We start from the raw sequence: 24606 nt of genomic DNA on the forward strand, positions 1-24606 counted from the left end.
CTCATTTGGCTGATTCCCATGATTTAGGGAAACAAATCAATCTTCTCTCTATTTCTCTCTCATCTTTAAACTATATAGAAATAAAAATATTGAGAGATAGAGAGAAGATCGTGAAATACCAATAGTGAGAGAAAGTGACGTCGCAATAAGGCATTGCTGGATTCTATAGAAGACAGAGAAAGAGATCTTTGTAGATTGGGTTGCTGTTCTTAGATGAAGAACCGAGAAGGAAATAACAGAGAAGATCTTCTGAGAAGGAAATTTATGGCAAATGACAGTAGAGAGAGAGAGAGGGAGAGAACTGATTCGGTTTTTTTCTTCTTCTCTAGGTTTAAAGACAGAGAGGAGAAGAGGGAATGAGGCATCTCGGTTGGGGAGACAAAACAGAGTGCTCCATTGTTCTTGCAGTTCATCTTCTTCTCTGAGCTGCATGAATATCTAGAAAGAGAGAGAGAGGAGAAGAAGAACAACATAGAAAACAGAGCTGAATTTTATCAATTTTATTCATCATTCTCTTCTTTGTAATTGGGGAAACACTTTCATATTATTCATCTTCTTCTTCTTTTCTTGTGAGAGTGAAAAGAGAGAAATTGTAGAGTGAGATAAAGTGAGAAACAACAGAAAGAGAAGGAGAGAAAACATGGAGTTTTGATCAATTGTTATTTAAGAAAAGCAATCAATAATTATCAAGAATTTTTATACATCCTCTTATTCGGATCATCATCTTCATCTCATCTTCTTTGTTATCTTGTTTGAGCTAAAAACAGAGAATCAACTATTATCTTTTTGATTTGTGAGAGAGAAAGAGGATAACAGTAGAGAGAAGAATTTTGCTTTTGAAGGAGAAGGCTCTGTTTGGTCTGGAGGTATTACTGGAAAATAGTTTTCTGACGTAGTTGGAAAATCATTTTCTCCAGGGGAGCGTTTGCTTTACAGAGGCAAAACAGTTCTAAGTGAGAAAAAGTTTAGTGATTCTTCTCTTTTATCTCCTATTTAATTTTAATCTTAATCATGATTAGCTAAAACTCTTAGTCGAAGGTTTTGGATGAAGTTTTAACATATTATTTTGGATGATATATTTTTATGCTTAATATCTTAATGCTTCGAACGTTATAAGAATTTCAGAGTTTCGAATATTCGAATATTTCTTCATTACCTATGCTTTTGATTTGATGGCTTATGTTTAGGTTAAGTTCTTTAATGAGTCATGCTTACTAATTGATAGATAATAGTTGCGAGTTCGACATTTCGATACCTTGAGTTTAAACTTTAGGGTTAGTCGGCTTTAACTAGAATATTTTTCGGGGTTCGGTATGATAGGTTACCGAAACTTGAGTGATACGAAAAGATAAGCATGATGAGGTCATTGTTAATACGTGTTAAGATGGATCCCAAAATCCTAGACATCTCCCCCATTTGAGTTCATCTTTTTATTTGTTTTAATATTTTATATATTTTATTTTAAAACCAAAACCAAAATCAAAACATTTGAAAAATCTTATTACTTCCTAGTTTTAGAATAAGCTTAACTAGTCTCTGAGGAACGAACCGGTCTTACCGGAATTTATTACAACTTGACACTCGTGCACTTGCGGGTGTAGACCTATTTAGGAAACTTTTTAGGCCCATCAGGCAACCTAGGGCCGGTCGTGTGGGAGCAATGGGCCGGATATATCAAGCCCATAAAGGGGCTGATATGGCCGGCCACGACACTTAAGGAAACCCATTAGGGTTTCGGGCCAGAAAGGTTCTGACAGTTTACCTTTTCTGGGACTTATTGAAACCTAAGTGAGACTCCTATTAGGGTTTCTCTATATAAGGGTCATTAGAGTTCAAAAAAGGGTTAGATTTTTCTCAAGACAAAACAACTTCTCTCACAATATACAGCTAAGTGGAGAGAGATGGTTTTAGAGAAAAAGTTCCCAATCTATCTATGGAGTCAAAAGAAGAATGGTTCTTCTTCTCAACCTTCAATGGAGTTCTAGCAGACAACAAAGAAGGGAGATCAAATTATTTACTCGAGTGTCTCAAGTAGAGGAGCGACAATTAGAGCTCTCATCTTCTTCGGGATAAAGTTATTGGAATCTAGTTCGTGGGAAAGCGAATCCAGGTATTCTTCTTTTAGTTCCTAGTTCATTATTAGTTCATACATATGATCCTGGATAACTAGTGTTAATCATATGATGATTGAGATTCCGCTTACAACATTAGTTAGATGATTATGTGCATTAGATACATACAAAACCCTATAGTGGCATCACGAGCCATTTCCATGTCACTAGTTTTGGCTAGAAGGAATTAGATTCAGACCTGATTTATTTGATAGATTAGTTTGAATAGATTCGGACACGTTTTGGTTAGTTTAACTTAGATTTATATGTAATCAAAACACGTATTTGAAAGAGTTTCAATGCGTAGAAGCATTAGATTTTGAGTTTTTTGAAAAGGCTTTTCGAAAACGGATCTATGGGATTATAGATTTTGAAAAACGAGTTTCAAAATCATGAAGTTTTGGTGTTGAAAAGTGAAAAAATAGAAGCTTTTTCACCATGAAAACGGTAAAAGGAGGAAGAAATAGGTAAAGGACGGTTAGGAATTTCAAAATTCCTAAAGACATGCAGGCCGGACCGGCCAGGACGCGTCTGGCTCGGTCCAACATGTCTCGAGTACTGACCCGAGACGCGGGAAAGCCGGCCATGGGATTCCTAGTCCGTCCCGGACTAGGAGTCCGAGACGCTAAGGTCTCGGGCATCCCAGACGCGTCAGGGGAATCCAAGTCCCACTCGGACTAGGAGACTGAGACAGACTAGGACACCGAGACGCGTCTTGGACGGGTCTGGTGCATCCTAGTCCGAGACGGACAAGGAATGTCGAGACGCGCCTCAAGTTCCTATATTGGTCTCTTTCTAGGACCGAGACCCTGGACACTGGTCCAGACGCATCTAGGATGTGTCTGGAATGACCAGATGCGTCTAGGACGCATCTGGTGTGTCCAGTGCTATCTCAGCCTTAGTGACCGAGATGGCCCGAGCTGTCCCATGCTAGGACGCGTCCAAGACACGTCTAGGACGTGTCTAGCATGTCCCATCCGAGAGGCTCTTGGCATCCGTCCCTAAAGTCCGGACCTTTGACTAGCCTTGACCAAGACTAGTCAAAGAACTTTTGACTAGCCTTGACCAAGACTAGTCAAAGGACTTTTGACCAAGTTTGACTTGTGTCTTTTCGAATTTGACTTGGGCCCAATGGGCCTTTACTCGAGAGGGAATTTTTCTTACCTTTTCTTCCGGTTCCAAAACATAATTTTTCGGACATTGACCCGGGCCATCCGAGGGCCCAAACGGAGTTTTTCCTTCAATCGATTTTAGAAATCATTGAGGAAGAAACATTACGTGCCATTAGTTCATATTTTACGAAAATAGACTTAGAAGCCCGTTAGACATAGAGATGTCACAATTTCCCATAAATAGCGAACCTAGAAACGAATCTAGGATACATACTTTATTTTATGAATGTCATATTTGGTATGTATGTATATGTGAATGCGTAGAATAGTATTGCCTTTAAGTAAGTAATCAACTCTTGTTTCTAAGCAGAAGTGAGTATGTGCCCGAATAATACTTAGAGTATAGGGTCATAGGATCCATTGATGAACCGAAGATGAGATCATGTTTCAAGTGGGAGTAATCAATGGAGGTTCAAGGACGTAAATCCAAACGAACCATAGGCGAATAAGAGGTAAACCTAAGGCCATGTTTGGCGCGCGGGAATGGAATGTCATTCCCTGGAATCACATTCCCGTAATACGATTCCCGGGAATCAAATTATTTTAGTTTAATGTTTGGTTCGACCAGGAATAGGAATTTCATTCACGATGGATTCCTAACTTGTTGTCTGGCTTGTGTAGGAATAGGAATGTACTTTTTTACGAAAGTCCGGTTATATCCTTTTACTTAAACTACATAAATTATAAGTCAACTTTGTTATATATTTTAATCAGTATCGTCTATTCAAAGTTATAGATATGAAATAGTAACGTAATACACTAATTTAAGTTGTATTTAAAGATTTATTTAATATAAATAAGGTCTCGACTAATTATTTTTAGACGTTATGAAATCGATTTTTATTGAACAAGGAGCAAGAGAGAAGAAATAAAACTACAGATATGAAGAGAGAGAGGGGGAGTTACATTCGAGCGAGAGAGTGGGTGGGAGAAAGAGATAGAGTGTGTTGCTATGGTGGTGGTTGAAACCCTAGATTTTTAATTTTCTAATAAAAATATTATGAGAATGACGATTTTGATATTAGTCATTCTAATATTTTATCAAGGATTGTTTTGTCCGAAAATATTAAATCAAATCATTCCCGGGAATGGGAATCACAAACCCACCCCCCTCCCTAGGTTTGCTATTACCCCATTTGGGGGGAATCCCATTCCGCCGGGAATAGGATTCCCCCTGCATTCCCGCGAACCAAACATAGTCGGGAATGTGATTCCCATTCCATTCCCACGCGATTCCCGCGTGCCAAACATGGCCTAAAAGATTAGATCTTTTAGGGCCTATACTAGGAACTAATTAATTCCTTACGCAAACTCACATTAACTTTATGTATTAAAGTCATAAATGGTTACGATAGAGTTCACAGTAACGCATACTTGATAAATTACGTAAAAGTCCCCAAAAAGAATTTTGAGTAAAGCCTACCCAGAATAAGACACCTGCTGAGCCCTTGTTCATCGATGGTGGGTCTGCCTCCGTAAGGTGTCATCTTTTACCTCGGGACAATAGGGGTAGACCTATGAAGAGGTCTATATGTCTAAATGGTATTCTCAACGACTCAGCAAAAGGGTTTTGGACTTCGACGCAAAGGATGAATTTAAGACATAAACGTCTTATTCATCAACCAAGAGTCATAGGAGTATGACCAGTAAAGAGTTACTCACCCAGGACGAAGGGGTTAAGGGCAGCCCATTGTACGCTTAACCTCAAAGAAATGGGGTCTTGGAATCGCATTATTCAACCGGGGATGGTTCATTGAGTAATGTGGCAAAAACTGTATTTTTGCTATGATAATAAGTTTTAGGATTTTGTTTTTTCTTTTAGTGTAGAGTATATATGACTATTAGAAAATAGTTTTCCAACCTTCGTTCATTCCTCAAGAAGGAATGAAACGAACCTTATTTCCTTGATTAGATTAGAATCCGAGAAACGCTTTCGAATTCGAAACAAAGAAAACGTCCAAGAATATCCTATTCCTAATGTTCGCTGTTACCTCAGTTTGTGAAGACAACTGAAAAGAACATTAAAGAACATTTGAATCTAAGAAACAAGTTTTTTAGATTCAGCAACTAAAAGAATATAAGAAGAGTTCTTATGATTCATAAGGACAAAGGGTCGGAGTTTGAAAAGAAATGGTTAGGCCATTGCAGGAAACCACCCTAAGTACCTGGAAGACAAAAGAAGCGGAATTACGAATTCCGGTTCTTGTATCTTTGTCAACAAAGTTAGTTTGGAAAGTATAGTAGACTCCCTTCATCAGGTGTTTGAAACCGGATGTGCAGCTCAGTAGGAGCTCAAGGGAATTACATACTTGACTAAAAGGAAAAAAGATCCAAAAGGGACCAGAAGCAAGTGATTGCTAAGGATGCTGAATTGGATCAAAATCTTCTTTTACACACTGATCTAGCTTATAACTTAATAAGTGTTGTAATGTTCTTCTAGAAACATCTAATGGTTTAAACCAGTGTTAAATTAACAACGTCGGTTCTAAGAGAACTGAAACGTTAACAATGATATTATAGGCTATAATCAAAGGATTCAAACCGAGTCAACTCTGGTTTTGTCATTGCGTCAAATTAACATAAGACACATGAAGATCCATTGGTATGGACTTCTAAGTCTAAGGATTTAGAATCATACGACACATGTGAATTTTGTTCAAAAGGACTATTTGACAAAGTCACCTTTTCGAAAGGAAGATATGACTAGTGAACTAATAGTCTTCATACATACGGATGTATGTAAAACTATTAAAGCACTAACTAGAGTTAACCAGAATCCACTTGACAAAAATATAAGTCATTCGATTGGACCGAAATGATGAATATTTGAGTCAGAAAATTGATGACCATCAAAAAAGTTAAGAAATAGTTTCTCACCTTGCTCCACAAACACATCATATGGGTGATGAGCCTAGTGGGAGTCATCGAACATGTTAGACATGAGTCGATCAAGATGGGTATATGCCAATCTTCCGAACACTTTATGGGGTATATTTCAAACACGGTCGTTTATCCTACCTAACCACATTTCGTTTAAAGCTGAAAGAAATATAGGGGATTCTTCTACAATCCATCAGAGAACAAAGCGTTTGCTGCTCGTGATGTGTCTTCCTTGAAATAATGGTTATTTCCAAGAAGACAAGTAGGAGAAATTTAAGATATCGAAGAAATTCGATAAGAACAACAAACTGACAATGGTATTACAAACCAACGGTGGTATACGAATGTCAGGAATTGCGGTTCCTATCTATTTTAGCCGATAGATATGGAAATAGAGGTAGAAATAGTAGATCTCGAAGATCCTTCCGCATAAGTCGAATTAGATTCGCAGGAGAGCCCTCAAGGAGTTGAGAGCGTCTCAAAGTTGTTCAAACCCCTCGTAGGCCTTGAAGGACTAAATCCTACTAAAGAAAAGATGAGCTACCTACACAAAAGCTACGACGAAATCACTCCGAAATATGGCTTGGAGTCATAAGATCAGAATGGAATCCACATCTGAAATCAAGTTTGGAACTTGATCTATTTTCTTAAAGGAATAATTCATGTTAAGTACAAATAGAATTTTCAAAGAGTTTGAAAAACGGACGAGGATGGGAGCATTAGTGTTTCCCAGAGCTAGAATTAAAAAGAAGGTCAAAGAGTTCTTGGTTTAGATCATGAAAAAGACTATCTCTCGAGTCACGATGCTTAAAACCACAATGATCAATCATTCGTCACGCGTGAATCAGCGCATGGACGAACCCTCTAGGATTTCCAACTAGGCTCATTCCTAACAATCCAATCTCGACAAATGAAAGCCTCGAGAGCTCAATCACGCAGAGTATGGCTCAACCAAAAACAACCCCGGCATACGGAGCTCACGGAATCAAATACGCGAAGACCGACCAAGCTTTACGCACAACTCTGACACGTCCAGGTATATTTGCAACGTCAAAAATTTATTTACTTAAGTTATTCAATTATGATGAAAAAGCTTCAGAGTACTTCTACTTCTGAGTTTCTCTACTTTCGACTAAGGAATGGCGGGACTTATGATGTAACATAAAATGGTCAACCGTTGACTGACGTCAAGAAGTGAAGAGAAGGCCAGAAGTCCAACGGATCAACCCGTCTCAAGGCAACATGACACAACTAAGCCCAGAGTCGGAAGGTCGGTCTGATGATCTAAGGAGCTCCAACCCTGTTCCGCCTCAAAACACAACTATGTCTACCATGGGGTTTGCAAAAAGTATAGGGGATCCATGTAAGCAAGACAGATGCCTTACACCCTGAGCATGCAAAGGCATAAGTGCGCTGCACGCTTACTGACTTAATTCCGAATCTTCCTAAAGATCTCAGCCGGCAATGATCCTAAGTGTTTAACTAACTTGGGCTTCAAGAGTGTCAAAGAAAGGAATATCTCCTAGAAGATCTATCAACATGACACGATATCTACGAAGTATCCTTGAACAAAGGAACTTCTAGTTATCCTAGATATGAGATAAACTCAGAAGGAAACCATAAATCTTCTAACTACCGAAGAGTAGTCTTAATCCTGAATGGTGGATCAAAACCGCTTCATCCACACTATCTATCATAGTCGCTCCAAAGCAGCCTATAAAAGGGCATTGCGTCGCCTTTAATAAGGTATGCTCCACAAAGATCAATCAATAATCAATACTTTAACTGCAAAGGATAATTTGACTTTCTTGAGCATTGGAGAGGTTTCCGAATCTTTGTAGGTTTTGCCCTCAGATTTCCAAGAGTAGGAACCAGAGCTAAAAGAGCAGTATTGATCTGATTCATTCATTTAGACGGGATATCAACCATCCAGACGCGATTCAGCATCAAAGTCTTTTTTTCCTGACTGATAACCGAGACTGACGTTTTTTGACATTAGTAGCTCACACCACAAAGAATCTGAGTTTATTCTTAAGGTTGTAGGTCAAGAAAATGAGTGGCAAAGGAGTCTTTTAGGAAATGTATTACAGTGAGAAACATAGACGACACCAATTTCTAATCATTATGACTCACAGTCTGTCACTACAAAAAAAATGTCCAATAGGGACAAACATTTTCACGTCTGTCCCTAATAAAACAGTAATGGGGACAATTTTATGCTATTTGTCCCTGATAGAATAACAGTTGGGACCAATAAATCACAGGGACAGTCTTTCCTACAATAGTTTAAAAAAAAATTGGGGAAAATTTTGGAACCAATAAAAAGTCGCGCAAAACTTTTCCTTTCTTCCCTCCATATCATTTTTCTTTCTCTGTTTCCCCCTTTTCTTTCTCTCTCCTCTTCACCACGATTTTCTTCTCTCCACGATTTTTCTCTCTCCTCTTCACCATGATTGATCTTCTTTTCGTTTTAGGGTTACTCGTTTTAGGGTTCTGTTCGTGATCTTCTTCTTTCCTGCGGTAGGCTTGGGGTTTCTTCTAGGGTTTTGTGAAGCTGGTTGATCGAGAGTTTATTTTCTAGGGTTTTTGTTGCGAGTCTCTCTCTCTTGAGCATTGGTTTTGTCCTCTGCAATTTGGTCGTCTTCTTCTTCTAGGTATTTTTCTGGCGGCATCACAGTTCGGTTACATCTCCTTCATCACCAGATCCGTTTGTTGTTATTCTACTCCTTTTCTCTTCTTCTTCAAATTAATCATTTAAGAGCTTATAACATGAAACCCTCATTCGATTTTGCAACAAAGCTTTATCAGTTTCAGAGTTTATATAACTTAGATCGTTACCAGGTTTGTTATTCTTCTTCTTCTTCTTCTTGAAATCAAGCATTTAAGAGATTATGACATAAAATCCTAATTCGATTTGGCTGAAAGTTTCAGTTTGAGAGTTGGTATAACGCTGATTGTTCAAGGGCCAGGATGTTTGCAGCAAAACCACAACTAGATCTGTCGTTCTTCTTCTTCAAATTAATAAATTAATAGTTTACGACATTAATCCATTGAGGTATGCTGTTGCTAAGAATTACTAGATCGTTTTGTGGATTCAACATTTCATTTGTCCTTCTGGCTGATGTGCTAGCACGTTTTGTTTCCATTTTTGGATATTCTGCTTTTTAATTTGTAAATATTTATATCAAGACTTCTTTTAAAGCTTGAACTTTGATTTCTAGACCTCTCTTACAGCTTGAACTATGAACTATTATTTCATAAAAATCCCTAAATCCTCTTTGACTCTTTCTCATTGTTAGACTTCAATCTTCTCGTTTTGGTCTTGTGCGTTCTTAATTCTTGAAGTGGGGACGACGATGACGGCATTTCCTCCTAGACATTCATCTAAACCCATTAAGGCATCAAGTAATTTCATATTTCTTTGCTATTATCCTTGTAGTCTTCTGCCTTTAGTGTTTTTAATGCAGTTCTTAATTTACTAATCATGGGATAAGTCTATAAGGCAATGGTTCCATTGTTTCTGTATGAACCTACATTTCTCAGGTATTCAGTTGTAAGGTATCATTTGGCATGTTGAAATGCTCTAGTTAAAAGATGGAAGTTCCCTTATCTGATTCGTCCACAATCTTGAAAAGTATTGCAGTCAATTATAAGATACTACGGGAGGTGGCAGGATTTGTTGTTCAATACTCAGCCATGAACTCACTTCTCTGTGCTTTCTTAGTTGTTATTAGATATTTCCAGAAACAACTTATGTAGGTTGATTTATTTTCTTATGTTTCATATTATCTATTACAATATGAAAGTATCTATAATCCCATTGAGTGCATTTTTTTGCTCTTGTATGTCTTAAACAAGTGAAAGTGGTCAACAAAGAGATGGGTCACTTCTTGATGAAGAATTTCATTTCAAATGGAAAGGATTCAAAATTATTTTCTATCTCGATTGCGATTTGTAGTTTTCCCATCATGAACTTTGAAATATCTACGACATTAAAAAGCCCTACTTTTTGTTGAATGAATTTTGTTTGTAATTGCAGATCAAAATAACAACACATAAAGGGATTAGTACTCCATAAACATGACGAAGATACACTTTCATTACCTCGTTAGTCTTCTATTTCTTATCAAGGCTAAGATAATCTCTTGCATCATCAGAAGCACTACTCCTAGGGGACACATGTTAGTGCTTTTCCATTCACCTTTAGATTGGGCGGACGCGCTGAGAAAAGAAGATTGGTGAGACCATCTTAATGTATTTATTGACTATTTCCTTTTTTCTTATTATCATTATTCAGTTGCTTTAGATTTAAATTTTTAGATTTGACTTATGTTTCTTTGACTAGTTCTATTCGAAGTTAGAAGAGAGGATTCATGCCAAGGAAGTGGGGGAAAAAAATAATTTGCAGGCAAAGTCGAAGGTTGGAAACAAAACTAATTCAATTTCAAATGTCTTAGTTCAACCTATGTGGTCGAAATGTGATATGACCATTTTAACTTATACATGTTTACTATGTTAATCTACAGAAGAGTAAGAAGGCAGAGATCAATCAACTAAAAAAGAGCTTGACATTCAAAGCAGCATATATGCATAGTTTCTACAAAGAACCTCCTCCTCCAAAGACTGAAACGTCCCCAAAACACTAGTGGGGACAGATCCCAATCGTCGCCACAAGCGTCCCAAATACTATTTGGGACGCCACTTTCTGGGACAGACAAAAACTGTCCCCAATAGTTTATTGGGGACGAATTTTCTATTTTGGGACGGTTTTTTACCGTCCCTAATGACCATATTTTTTGTAGTGTGTCGTTGCAATATCAAAGAACAATGTGTACAATAGCAAGAAAAGACACATCTGGATAAGGCATGCAATTGTAAAGCATATCCCGGAGAATGGTGTAATAGCTTTAGATTATGTGAGGTCAGAGTACAATATATAAGACCCACTTACTAAAGGCTTAACGAGGGGATTATTTCTCGAGACGGGGGAAGCTAGGTGATAGGTTGGGGAACAAAAACCCAAAGGTTTCCAGCCAAGAAAGTGGTTGGAACACCTAGAAAAATCCGGCCAAAGAAAATGGTGAAATCCGACCAAATGATTGAAGTCCGACCAAGAGAAACCACTATCCCGTGCCAAGATCACATGTTCCTTGGTCTTCCGGAGCAGTCCCAAGCTTAATCGCGACAATCCCGAGCTAAACTGCGGTTGTCCCGAGCTAGATCAGGAATAGCCTACGCTGTCACGTCTTCCCGACCAGTGTGAGTCGTCTCGAGCCTTTATTATGTCGGTCCGAGCTTGGGCGACCTAAAGTGTTGGCCGACCTAAGTTTGGTCGGTACTCATCCTCCTTCCTCCTCTCTTACGCTACCTCTGAAACTTCAAACTTAGAAAAAAAAAAAACCTCCTTTAACTTTTCAAACCCCTCGCTTTTGTCTTGGAGAAGATAACTCCTAGACAGGCATTTTCTCTAATGCGTGATATCTCTTTACAATTCAAAACCTTAGACTTGGTCAACTTGACTTGTCTTAAAGAGAAGTGCCCATAAAGTTCTTCCTTTTTATACTCTCGGGGTAAATCTTATAGATTGCAGCTTTCTCCCGACATCCAGAAAAGAATGAAAAAAAAAATTTTATTCCGACTTACGAGTGTAGCTCTATATAAGCCAGCAAAAATGAAAAACACATAAAATATTATAACTAATACCCGAAACAGACTAATTAGTCTAAGCTAGTGATGAACCCAAAAATGTGTAAACCCAAGCGAAGGTATCAAGTAGGGTAACAAACCAATCAAGCAGAAGAAAAGAAATTTCGTGCCAGAAAAGCAGACGAAATCACCAAACAAGTCGACAAATTACTGGCCTCAAGAGTGATACAAGAAGCACAGTATCTGACTGGCTCGCCAATGTGTGCTCGTGCCTAAGAAAAATAACACATGAAGGATGTGGGTGGATTACACTAGCTTAAACAGGGCCTGTCCAAAAGATTATTTCATGTTACCGTCCATCGACCAGCTAATAGACCCTACATCGGGGCACGAGTTACTCAACTTCATGGGTGCATTCGCGGGATACCATCGGATATCCATGCATAGGGTTGACCAAGAGCATACAACTCAACCGATCGGGGTTTGTATTGTTACTAACAAATGTCTTTCAGCCTGAAATGCTGGAGCAACCTATCAACGGTCAGTCAGCAAAATCTTTGAAGAACAACTCGGTAATTAAACTGCGGAATGCTACGACGACGACATAATTGTAAAGAGCAAAGTTAGAACAAGTGTGATACCCAACCTCAAACAAGCCTTTGACAGGCTATAAGCCTACAATATGAAGTTAAATCCAGAAAAGTGCGCTTTGAGAGTAACTTCCGAAAAGTTCTTAGGCTTTATGGTCAGCCATGATCTTCTAGATAAAGTCATCATTATCTAATCCGACAAATTAAGCGCATTATCATCTTCATTGAAGGGCACCTCCATTAGAAGGACATCTCCTTCAGACGAAGGATATCTCCTTCTGTCTTAACGTCCATTAGATGGATCACTAATGCATTCAAGGCTACCAAAGCAATAAGTGACCTAATCGTAGTGACTTTGGTCATTGAAGAATGTGTATCAAAGTAGTCAAGTCATTCTTCCTGTCTAAAACTTTTGATAATTAATTTACCTTTTTACTTGTCTATGATTCCATCAGGTCTCATTTTCCTCTTAAATATCCACTTACTACTAATGAGTTCGAACCCTTTAGGTAAGTCAGCCAATTCCTAAGTATGGTTGAACAAGATAGAGTCTAGCTCATTCTTGATGACCTCTTTCCATAAACTCGCATCTACTGAAGTTATGGTCCCATGATTAATCCTAGGGTCATTCTCAATTAGATTCAACAAATTAACATCTTTAGACAAAAAAGAGTAATAAAGTCAGGGTCAAAGGTTTTCTTTGTCCGGCATCTTTTACACTTTTCGAAGTTTTGTTTCATCTAAACAATGCAAAGGTATGCTAGTAGCTAGGTGTCTCATCAAAGAAAGACATATATTCAACAAATTGTTTAAAAGGAAACACATGCTAAAAAAAGTTAGCATCCTTAGATGTTATCATAGGTATGATAATCCAACAACATGAAACTATATGTCGTGTTATTGGGAGCATAACCAACAAAAACAAAATCAATAGTTTTTGGTCCAATAGTCACTTGCTCAATTTGGGTAAACCCATTTTGCTAAACATCCCCACACTTTCAAGAATTTCAAGTTAGCTAGGTGCGAAACTTGCAATAATTTATAAGTTATCTTGTCTAACCCTTTATGGGGTACTTTGTTAAGCACATAATAGGCGGATAAAATCGCCCCCCCCCCCCCCCACAAGTCCTTTGCCAATTCTAAACTTACAAGCATGACATTCATTATATTCTTAAGCGTTAAATTCTTCCTTTCAGCTACGCTGTTTTATTGTGGCGCATAAGGGACACTAAGTTGATAATTATTCCATGTGTCTCCTTGAAAGTCTTAAAGACGTTATAGCTATACTCACCATCACTATTTGATCTAAACCTCTTAATTTTTCCTACTTAAACTTGCATTTCAAACAACATCTCTTCTTCTTCTTCATCCTTATACCTAAGGAGGTAAACCTTCGTGTATTTGGAATAGTCATTTATGAATGTCATCTACTATTTTTTTATCTCTCTAACTAGCTCAGTTCTTGAAATCAACTAAGTCTAAATGCACTAATTCTAACAGTTCAGTCGTTTTAGTTGTAGCATTCTTAAAAGTTCATGTTAACTTCTACACAAATAAAACAGCTTGTGTGATCGTCAAGATCGTTTACACTAGAAAGTCCATGAGCTTTAAAGTTTTTTTAATAGAAGCAAAATTAACATGCCCTAATCTACCATGCCACACATTAGAGGACCTAACGCTATACGCAAAATTAAAAATATTATTTTGAAGATTTGAATCAACGTTAACTACAAAGAGCCTCCAGCTCAGATACCCCTTCCCAACAAAGGTCACATTCTTACTGATTACAATTTCATCAAATTCAAAGACTAATTTGGGTTTTTTTTACTTTACCTCCTCAAGAATAATTGGTAAGTTAACTACCCCAAAGTAATTAGTAATTCAGTTTACCTCTACAGATTTACTATTTTTGTCTAAGGGTTTGTTTGATACATGGGAAAACAAGAGTGAGAACATCAATTTCGCGGGAAAGTCGAATCTTGTTGTTTGATTGGACCAAAATGGTGTCAAAACCAATTTCTCCTGGAAAAAAAGGTAGGAAAAAAGCCTGAAATTTTTTCCCACCCCTCCACATGCAAAAACCGTTTTCTCACCTCTCTCAAATTGCCGCACTCTCTCTCCTTCGTGTTTCTCTTTTCCTCTCGTTCAGTTCACTTTTAGACTTTTTATCTTCTAAACTACCTTTCCATCCCAAATCTCTCTCAAATTTACATGAGAACAGTATGGTAATTGAAATTAATAAGAAACTTCATTAGATTTCACCAAATTTAGGGTGAAATCAGAACCTAGAGATGTATGTAAATGAAACTTATTGTTGTTGGTGAAGTCATTACAGTGAAATCAAAAAGCTTCACTAAATTTGCATAATCGGAGAAAGATAACCCGAGAGATAATTAGTTTACATTCTTATTATTGTTGCATCCGCAACTAATTTTAAGAGAAGGATCATCAATTCGGTCTACTCAGATGTTGAAACTTAAACCCTAGTTGCAATAAATAGAAGAAGTTGAAGAATTTGAGCCTACTCAAAGAAGATGACAAGAAACTATAACTGAATCAAATCGATTAGTGATAGAGATTTTGATTTTTGGATGAAGAACAAAATTTTTTTTTTTGTTTCAGAAAATCCACTCAAGAACTCATAAAATATTTTGGGTTCAGATTGTTACCAATTGCTTCTTACTACACTATTAATAAGTTTTGGAAGCAATCTTCTTCCTCCACACTGTTAATAAGTTCTAGAGAGAGAAAGTGCAAGTTCTAAAGTGGGATTAAAAGCATCGAAATAGGATATGAAGATGAAGAAGTAGCTGGTCGATTTGGGTCTTGAAATCGATTTGATTCATGCTACTCGATTAATCAAAAAACGTATTTGATTCTTGAAACCCTAACTGCAGGAAGGGACACATGGAGATGGAGAGGTTGTTGTAAGATTTGGGTTTAACATTTGTCGATTTGTAAAGTGCCTTTAGAAGTCCTCATTATATTTTCTCAACCATACTAACCACAAAAACACAAAAAACTTGAGATTCAGTTAGAAAATCTTTGAAAAAAATGGTTTTCACATCAAATATTTTCACGCGTATCAAACGGACTCTAAGAGCGTAAAGCTATGTTTGAAGTGTTAGAATATAACGGACGAATTATTTGTGAGTGTAGGAATAGTAAGAACAGATCGAGGTGGTCAGTGCGTATAGACGTGAGTGTAGCCAGTAAAACCTGTAAACGTATATAACATTATATGTAATGAATTAAAATTGCCAACATTATATGTAATGAATTTTTTTTTTAAAGAAAAGTACAATCAGGGACCGCTAGAACTGAAATAATTAGGGAAATCCTGGAAAGAGTGCCAAGAACGTCGACACTGGTTTTGCCTGCCCCATTTAGCTAAGATATCCGCCTGACTATTATTCTGTCCGGTCGTATGGGTGAAGATGATACTTTCAAACTTGTCCTTGAGAGAGAATTTCGTCCATGTGTTTCCCGGATTGCCATTGAATGGATGTGTTAGAGTTGTGGAGGTATTTAATAAGGTTTTTGATTATCGCTTTCGATCAAAATATATTGAATACATAAGTCATGTGCCCATTGCATTGCATATCAGATTGCTCGACATTCGCATCCTTCTGGATTTTTCCCTCTAGTGGTGTCCGCTATGGCCGCTGCAAAACTGGCTTGTTCATGAAACATTATACATCCAATACTTGCTGGTTCCAAGAGGGAGGTGAATGATGCATCTACATTAATTTTGAGGTACGATGCTTTTGGCGGCGTCCAAGGCATTTGTTTTGCCTCGTTTGGTGTGATTGCTTTGATAGAACTTATGGTTGTTGCTGATGTCAAAAAATGGTCTTCCGTTATATCAGCATGAAACAGGGAGTTGATGCATGACAACCTCCGTTAAGTTGTTCGTTCTGTTAAGTCAGGTTAGATTCTAGCGGTTGAATCTGCTTCCAGCTCTAGTTCTCAGCTTGCTCCTGGTCCTTGCTCTTGCTTATTGATCATGTCCGTCTACTCCCAAAGGGGGGAAAACATGCAAAGGGTTCGAAAACTGCTCCGACGCTCAAGCCAGTCAGGGTGCTCTTTGCAGTAAAAGAATGAATACTGATTGATCCTTTTAGAGGGCGAGTTATGAGAACTCTGAGTTTCTTGTGATGTTTTTGGGGTAAAAAGATCGTGTCCTGTGATAGACGAGGTGGGGGGGCCTTTTATAGGCGATGTGAGGCCGACTTGATTAGGTGGTGAGGCGGTTGCCGTCAAACCGAAGGGGAAGTTTCCTCTTTGAGTATCTAGGGTTTCTCTCGGAGTCTATTCCGGATCTTTGATGAGTGGAAATTCCTAAGTTTAAGGATTCTTCGAAGATTTCTTGCCGGTGTGATAGACTCTAAACGAGAAGTTTCCTCCTTCAGATACATGGAGTCCAAACTGGCTTAAACACTTCGAGATGTGTAGGCGACTGAGATCTTTCTAGAAGTTTCGGGATTAAGTCTGCCAGTCACTGCTGCCTCCCCAGTTCTGGGCGTAAGACACTGGCCGAACCTGTGTGGACCCCCTTACTCCTTATAAGACCCCAGGGCTGACCTGTCCATGCCAAGGGCGTTTTGCAGAGCTGGTTTCTTTTGGTCGACCTCCCAGTTAGGGGAATATTTGGTGGACCATCAGGGGCTCAGCGATCCTGCTGCCTTAAGCCGGGTTGACCCAGTAGACTTCAAGTCTGATCTTGACTCTTCAGACGTTAGTCAATGTTTGGACATTTTATGCATCATCATGAGTCCCGCCACTCCTTAGTCGAAAGTAGTGAGACTGAGGTGTAGAAGTAACTCGTGTGTTTTAAACATTGAAGACCTTGATGTCAAGGATTTTACCTGGACCAGAGTTGTTTCGTGAAGCTAGGTCTTTCTTTTGGTTTTCCAGAGCTGCATATTCCTGAGTTGATTTGTACCGAGCTGATAGGAACTGCTGATGGTAAAACCTCTTTTTTCTCTAAGGCTATATTCGCCAGAACTGATTCAAGTGGTATTTGCCTTGGACGCGTGGTTTGTTCTCTCGAGACACATTTCGACTTCTGTCCAAGCCATTAATTTCCTTTCCATGCGTGATTATGTGACGTCATAGATCCCATCTTCTGATTACGCGTTTTTGGTGATAATCCTTTAGGTAACTACGCACGGCGGTTCCGTCATCATGCGTGGATACGCGGTGCTTTGTTAGTGGGGGAGTTGATGTGTTTCCTCCAAACCCGTTGATATCCCCTCGAATCTGATCCATCTCGAGCTGTGCGTATCCTTTAGTCATTATTCCCTTGAGCGTTCCCGAGATTTGTTCAGTCTTTGCTTTAGTGACCCCTCATCTGTTTTCAAGAAGTCTTTTGGCTATTCCTTCCTAGTATAAATAACCTACTTTTGTTCTTTAACTCCTCATCATCAAAAGTCAGAGAAGAGAAGGTCCTTCCTTTGCAAATATTTTTCCCACTTTGCTTTTTATCTTCTGTTTTCATCGGAGATCCAAGATGAGGCCTCTGTTCGATTTCATACTAGCTACCTGCTTGAGGGATGTTTCTCCATAATGACCGTGGTAAAGGGTGGACTTCTCCATAATGGTTCTGGTAACCCCATGTCCCATTTTAGTAGATTCTATAAGGAAGCAGGGTTAATGTTGCCTCCAACTATGGTGTTCAGGGCAAGGTGATGATGACAAGGGGGTTATTTTTTCCTTGGTTGTCTTCCTGTCTTGGCATCTCTTCGGGAGAGGGGTATCTGGTAACTTCTCAGCTTTTCTCCAACCGAATTGCGTGACTGCTCTTCTAACCGTTCACGTTCTTTAGTTTTTTCTTGCCCTCGGATTCTCTTTGAGGGGTTTGTATCCATTTTTATAGTAGACCTGAATGCCTGTTGTAACTTCCGTGTCATTTTCTGCAATTTCTTTTGTAATAGGTCCTGCTTTGAGAATTAATGGAATTAATTTTTGCTTTTATGTTGTTTCTCTTGATATTTCCTTTTTGCGCGTCAATCTGTTGGTCTTACATTCACTTATGTTCGTCGTGACTCTTCGGTGACCGTGCCCATTCATAACTGCCCTTCGTGCTATAAATATGTCTGAAAGTACAGTACGAGTATCTTGCAATTCTTGCCATGAGTCTCCTAATGGTTAATGGAACTCTTCCTGGTGGCGACGTGAGGGTCTTTTTCTACATGGTCCTGAATGATGATGATTTCTCTGCTGAGAACTTGTGCATTGAAGTGGTCGGTGAAGGTTTCATTGAGATCCTTCTTCCTCGAGACCTTCTGGATGATGACAATCTTTCGGCGTTGGCCATAGCCAATCCTCTATATCCCCTGGTTTATTGATTAATCGGCGTCACAAGTGCCTCTGAACCTCCTCTTTTTTCGACCATCGGGTTTTTGGTTCGCCGTCGTGGGGGTGGTCGGTTACTTGCCGTGATTATCAAAGCCTCTGTGGCCGTTGGCGGTCCACCTGCTGCCCTTTCCTCTTCTTCCGATGTGCCATAGTTGTTCATGAATGACGTGTCCCTGTTTTTTTTTTTTTTTTATATATATATATGTATGTATATACCAAAACAAGCAGTCAATTTAATTAATCCTACGCTTACTAATGCAGTTTCCCTAATCTTACTACGCATGCTCCAAATGATCACCCCTACAAAAAGAATAACTTAGATTTATTCTAGTATGACCTAGGCTTACTAATTCCTTATGCAAAATAGAACCCAAATTAGTGTAACTACATAGCTTTGAATGCTTTTCGGGTCTGGACTTTGCCCCTGATCATGGCTACTACTCCCAGGGCTGTTGGCTTGAGAGCAACTAGTTTAGCTAGGACTTCTCCTTGGACCCCTGGTCGTGGCTTTCGCTACCAGGGCTGGTTTTTCGTTTCCTTGAGCGCAACTAGTTTTCGTCGAGACTCCTCCCGTACCCCCGGTCGTTGCTTTTGCTACCAGGGTTGTTTTGTCTGCCTAAGCATGACTAGTTTCGCAAGGACTTCTCCTTATACCCCCGGTCACCTTTGCCAGGGTTGCAGGTTAACTAGGAGTTCTCCTTAGGATCCTCAGTGGGGACCGCGTTTCACTGGAGTAAAGTGAGTCGAACTAGGACTTTTCCTTATAAGGTTTCTGGTCGTTGCAGTAGCTACCAGAGCTGCCCAATTTACCGGTTTGAGCACGGTCAGTTTAACTAGGACTCCTCCTTGGGACCTTGGTGAAGGGTCAGTTTTACTCGAGTGAAGTTTCATTTTAACTAAGACTGCTCCTTGAGGCTTCTAGTCGTCGCCTTAGCTACCAGAGCTACCTGTTTTGCCGAAGCAAAGTGAGTTTGACTAGGAGTCCTCCTTTTATAGTGTCGCCTCTTTGCTAAAATATTTTGTTTATTCATAAAATATGTAGCTTGTAGCGCTACTTCTCCCGCTAACGGCTTTATTCGCAAAATTTCTAAAGGAAATCAAAAGTGATGGTAACCTATGTGGTTCTTGCTTTTTAGTCCTGCATGTCTGCCGTGGGATCTCCGTAGAACACTTTACCTCCTCCAGCGGTGGCCGGGTTAGTGGTTTCTTCTTCAAAACCCTGGGCGGAGATTAGGAAACATTCTCTGGCTACTTCTTGATTCCCTCTGACCGTTCCTATGAGATTCGTTCCCGGCATTGGGAATTTCATCATGAGGTGGTTCATAGAGATTATCACCTCTGACTCTCTCAGGAAGTTCCTGCCCAGTATGATGTTGTATGCATGCATCTTTTCGACTATGGCGAAATTTAACTTTATCGCTTTCTTCGTTTCTCCTTCTCCTATCAGTACGGGTAGCGATGTTGTCCCATCGGTTTCGACTTGATTATCGCCGAACCTTGTCAAGCAAGACTTGTATGATTTGAGATGGTGAAGACTTACCCCGAGTTTTTGGAAGCATGTTCGGCTCATGACTTCAGTCGAGCTTCCCGTGTCGACTAGGATGCGCCCTACCCTCCAATTGGCGCCTATTGCCGTTATCACCAGTGGGTCCTCGTGTGGGGTTATTACCCACACGGGGTTTGATAAACATCACTGGTGGGTTTTTCACCTCGTTGGCATATCTGCGTTGTTCTCCTTTGGTAGCTCCGTCGAGAGTTGGTCATTCTGAGATAGTATTGATGTTTCCCATGACCCCGGTTGGCTCCTCTAGGCCTTTGGTTGCTTTCTTGATGGTCGGGCTCTGTTCGTCAGAATCTAGCCCAGATCCGATTCCTGCTTTGTTTGATGATCTTTATTCTTGTATTCGTAGGGTCGTTGCCCCTTCTGGATGTATTTGTCAAGCTCACCATTTCTTCGATGAGGTTCTTGAGATGTCGGCAATTATCAGTTTTATGACCGTAGCCTCGGTGGAAGGCGCACCACGCGGTCATTCTCTTAACCCGAGCTCTTCCTTATCATCATTGGGTCTGGGTAGTTCCGCTTTTCCTTTCGCTATGAGTATCTGTAAAATTTCCTCCCTACCTTTCACCAACGGGGTATAGGTGGCAAAGTCAGATCTAAGTCTTCTGTTTCGTTCTCGTTCCCTGTGAGGCCTAACTTCCTCTCGTTCTTTCTTTCGGATCGGTTCGCTTTCATACGAGATGTTGGTCACCTCCTTCATTTGTTGGTAGTTTTCTTCTTTCTTGATGAATTGGTGCACCATCTCTATTAGCTCTGCAAGGGTGTCTGGTTCCCTGCCAGAGATGTCCCTGATGGCATCGTCCTGCTTGAGGCCTCTCGACAAGGCGGCGAAAACAACTTTTGCTTCAGGTCAGGGACCTGCACCATAAGGTTGCGGAATCTCTACCAATAAATCGCCAGGGTCTCGTTTTTTCCTTGAACCACGTTGAACAACACGTTGGTCTTTCTCTTAATTGTGGTGCTTCCTCGGAAGGCGTAACAGAAGACTTGGGCGAGTTATCCAAAAGATTTGATTGATCCTGGGGCCAGCCGTTGATACCATGCCTGGGGTGGTCCTTTTGGGATGATGGCGAAGACTACGCACCATATATTCTGATTGGTCGTGTATAAGTTCATTACTGCAGTGTAGTTGTTGATGAACACCACCGGGTCCTCTAGGCAGTGGTAATGATCTAGTACTCGACACTTGAAGTTCTTCAACTTCTCAGGTTCTAATATCTCCCGGCAGAGAGGGGGTTGGTGGATTGCTGCTTTTCCCCACTGTCTCTCCTCTTCTCTTTCTCGAGTTAGCTCTGCTACCTGATATATAAGCACTTCGCAGATGGTTGGGTCGTCCGTGCACCCTTCGCCAACCCCCTTCTTTTTAGGGATGTACGATCGGTTGGGGTCTAATGCTCTGTATTCCTCTAGGATGTTCTCCAAATGCATCTGGTCGTCGGGTTGTAAAGTCAGATCTCCGGAAGAGAATGCATTACCAGGTGAGAAAAGTCTCCGCGCGTATCTCCTGATTACTTCTTCTCTCTCCTCAGGTGTCGCGGCTTCTCTGGCCATCTCTGCTTTGCGGAGGCTTTCCTCTAATTGTTTTGTCTCCTCATCCCTTCGGAAGTAGTCGGCCTTGGCTTGTTCTAGCTCGACCATGAGCTCGACTGGGTTGTGGAGCCTGTGTGGTGACCCGCGTGGGGTGTGCTCGCTTGAAAACATGTCTGCCTGAGGGACTCAGGGAAGTAGTTAGTCTGAAAAGTTTGAAAAATAAGATTCGGGTTACCGAATTGATGATTTTGCTGGAGAGACCCCCTCATTCTAGCGCCAAATGCTGATGTCAAAAAATGGCCTTCCGTTATATCAGCATGAAATAGGGAGTTGATGCATGAAAACCTCCGTTAAGTTGTTCGTTCTATTAAGTCGGGTTAGTTTCTAGCGGTTGAATCTGCCTCCTGCTCTGGTTCTTTGCCTGCTCCTGCTCTTTGCTCCTCTTTCTTGCTCATACTTATTGATTCTGTTCGTCTGTTCCCAAAGGGGGGAAACCTGCAAAGGGTTCGAAAACCGCTCCGACGCTTAAGCCAGACAGGGTTCTCTTTGCAGTGAAAGAATGAATATTGATTGATCCTATTGGGGGGCGAGTTATGAGAACTCTGAGTTTCTTGTGATCTTTTTGGGGTAAAAAAATCGTCTCCTGTGAAGGACGATATGGGGGGGCCTTTTATAGGCGATGTTAGTCCGACTTTGATTAGTGGCGGTGGTCAGGCGGTTGTCGTCAAACCGAAGGGGAAGTTTCCTCTTTTGAGTATCTAGGGTTTCCCTAAGAGTCTATCCCAAATTTTTGATAAGTGGAAGTTCCTAAGTTTAGGGATTCTCCGTAGATTCCTTACCGGTGTGATAGACTCTAAAGGAGAAGTTTCCTCCTTCAGATACGTGGAGTCCAAACTGGCTTAAACACTTCGAGATGTGTGGCCGACTGAGATCTTTCTAAAAGTTTCGGGATTAAGTTGGTAGGTCGCTTGGCGCTGTTGCCTCCCCAGTTCTGGGCGTAAGACACTGGCCGAACCTGTGTGGACCCCCCCTTACTCCTTTGAAGACCCCAGGGCTGATCTGTCCATGCCAAGGGCTTTTTGCAAAGCTGGTTTCTTCAGGGCGACCTCCCAGTTAGGGTAATATTCGGTGGACCATCAGGGGCTCAGCGATCCTGCTGCCTTAAGCCGGGTTGACCAGTAGACTACAGGTCTTATCTTGACTCTTTAGACGTTAGTCAACGTCTGGACATTTTATGCATCATCTGCTGCCATGCTTTTGATTCTAGTAATTACCTGCATTGGAGATTGCTCCTGCAACGAAAAACATTTTTCACATCTAGCTTTCCAAATAAATCACATTATTCTAGCATATAAGTTAACTGCAGTCGCTTCAAGGTCGTTCCATTGGATAATCCAGACCCTAACATTGGTGATATTATCTGTCATAATATGAAAGCGAAACCAGATAGATCTCGCATAACAACATTGAAGTAATACATGAGTGATCGTTTCTGTGTTGTCACAGTATGGGCACGTATAATAATTACCGATATATTTGCCGATTTTTGTCTCTGACTGGTAGGATATTCGTACAACATTTCCATAAAAATAGTTGATTCTAGGGGCAGTGTTGATGTTCCAAATGAAGTTCCATTCCATTGTTTCATACATATTGTTGTTAGTTCTCAGTTTATAATACATAGAGTTGATCGTAAAGTTACCTGATTTGGTTAATGGCCATCTGACTGTATCTTCCTTATGTTCCTGCAAGGTTATGCTTCAGATAACATTGCATATATCATTGGTAAAACATTGAGTTATAACATTCATATTCCACTCGTTATTATTAATTAGTTGTGATACTTTTGTCAATGGGTTGTTGGTGGTATTAATTAATGGTGGAGGGTGGTCTGGGATCCAGTAATCATGCCAAATATTAACATCAGTCCCCTTATTTACATCCCAGAATATAAGGCCCGACACCTGATCAAACTGCTTGACAATAAATTTCCAAAGCCAGGAATGGTTTGGTTTCGAAGAAGAGGGGTTTGAGCTTTTTGGGGAAGTATTTTGCTTTGAGGAGTTTAACCCAAGGTTTTCCAGGGTGTTTTAGAATGCGCCAGACCAGTTTGCTCAGAAAGGCCTGGTTATCGAGAGTTGGGAGCCGGAAGCCTAGCCCACCAAGTTTACGAGGGAGGCAGATGGTGAACCAGTTAATGGTGTGAATAGATTTTGTTTTTCCCCACCAGAAAGATCTTTGGATGTCCTCTATGCGATTGCTTATGCCTTTCGGGATGGCAAAACACTGCATTTGGTATCGGGGAACGACCGCTGTGATTGTGGAGATTACAATGGAGCGGCCAACTTAGGAGACGAGATTAGTTTGCCACTTGGAGAACTTATTTTGGAGTTGCACGAGAAGATAAGAGAAAGCTTGCTTCTTATTAGCACCAATGAAGAGATGTGTGTCAAGATATTTGTCTAAGGAGGAAGATTGATGCATTTTAAGGTTGCGAATGATCATTCTCTTGAATTTGGGGTGAGAGATTCTGGAGAAGAAGATAGTGGATTTCGCATAGTTGATCATTTGACCCGAAGCTTCACTGAAGGTTTTAAGGATTTGTTTGAGGTTGTAAACATTCTCCAGTGTGTTCTGGCCAAAAATGATGCAGTCGTCTGCGAATAATAAATGTTTAATGGTGATGTCGGAATTGGGAATGGGAAAGTCAATGAAATGGTTAGGGTTTTCGTTGTTTTCTAAAAGTCTACTCAGAC

At 40.2% G+C, this 24606-nt stretch overlaps 1 protein-coding gene across 1 annotated transcript in view; it reads left to right on the forward strand.

Moving 5' to 3' along the window:
- The window catches only part of LOC147544142 (uncharacterized), a 100824-nt gene that overhangs the window by 4141 nt on the left and 72077 nt on the right, over positions 1-24606 (forward strand). The window lies entirely within an intron of this gene.

Source organism: Eschscholzia californica, unplaced genomic scaffold (assembly GCF_041429995.1).
Source record: "Eschscholzia californica isolate CP2 unplaced genomic scaffold, dmEscCali1.0.p SCAF_4, whole genome shotgun sequence".
Taxonomy (NCBI): Eukaryota; Viridiplantae; Streptophyta; class Magnoliopsida; order Ranunculales; family Papaveraceae; genus Eschscholzia; species Eschscholzia californica.